Source organism: Tupaia chinensis, unplaced genomic scaffold, assembly GCF_000334495.1.
Source record: "Tupaia chinensis unplaced genomic scaffold, TupChi_1.0 Scaffold145225_1, whole genome shotgun sequence".
Classification (NCBI taxonomy): Eukaryota; Metazoa; Chordata; class Mammalia; order Scandentia; family Tupaiidae; genus Tupaia; species Tupaia belangeri.
In genome coordinates this window covers 128,281-129,347 of record NW_006205085.1, presented here as the reverse complement: position 1 = coordinate 129,347, position 1,067 = coordinate 128,281, and the positions used below count along the sequence as shown (strand labels likewise).

At 40.0% G+C, this 1,067-nt stretch overlaps 1 pseudogene; it reads left to right on the top strand.

Annotated features, from left to right (window-relative positions):
• LOC102498630 (CDK2-associated and cullin domain-containing protein 1 pseudogene) overlaps positions 1 to 1,067 on the top strand; it is a 3,127-nt pseudogene that overhangs the window by 209 nt on the left and 1,851 nt on the right.

Sequence of the window (1,067 nt, the reverse complement as noted above, 5' to 3'; positions counted from 1 at the left end):
CTATCCAAGTTACCTGACCTTAAAAATGCGGAACCAGTTCAGAGTTTTCCCTGAATTCAGCGTGCTAAAAAGTTGCTAGCCCAAGATGAGTAAGAGAAGGTGGCAGACTGTTTGACCAATGCCATCACTGTGTGGGCACCCACAACAGTTGCCTCAGGTGCTGTAGCAAACGCTGCCACCTCCGATGTTCCAGATGCTGCAGACCAAGCTCCCTAAAACCAACTGGAGAATTTTTAAAAGAGATCTTTTTTCCATAGGGTGCCTGCACTCACGGGAGACAGAGAGAGAGACAGAGAGAAAGAGAGACAGTGAGAGAGAAAGTGAGAAATCACCTCCCAGCATGAATGCCCATGCATGCCACAATCCTTCCCCACCATTCTACTCCTGGGATCTTGAGCATGAACATATCTGCACCTTGCATGAGTTTCAAGCCACCAGGTTTGGGACTCATACCATAGTTGGCCATGTGGGAGTCCAGCCAGGTAATATCTATGCTGTCTGCTAGCTACCATCAGAATATTATAAATGTTCAGAGCTTGACTAAAAATGACGTGAAGTGAGACATGAATGTCAACATAATAAAATCACAATTAATATATTTTTAAAATTCTGAACTTGGAAGTTGAGCAGCTCTAGAGAATAAGGGGAATGTGCTTGTTATAGGACTGTCCTGTGCTGGAATCTACCAAAAATATTGTTTATTTTGTGTAGATCTATTTGTCTGTTTTATTCATTTTCCCAGTAAAAAATGTATTTTGATAGAAAACTTCTCATTTTATAAATGCACTCATGAGTTACCATGATACCATGGGTTTCTTTTACTCCTAAAACAAGCAATTAAAAAATACATATAATATAAAATATTTGCCCCCAAAAAAGGGGAGGGACAGGTAAAAAGAGCTTATTTTTATAATTATTTTATAAGTGCTATTTAAAAATTTTTTTTTTTAGAACATGCACATTCATCAGAGAGAGAGAGAGAGAGAGAGAGAAGGAGAGTGTGAGAAAGCAAGCCACCATGTCTGGGACTAGAACTGCTCTCTACCATGTGGGACTCCAGTGCCTTA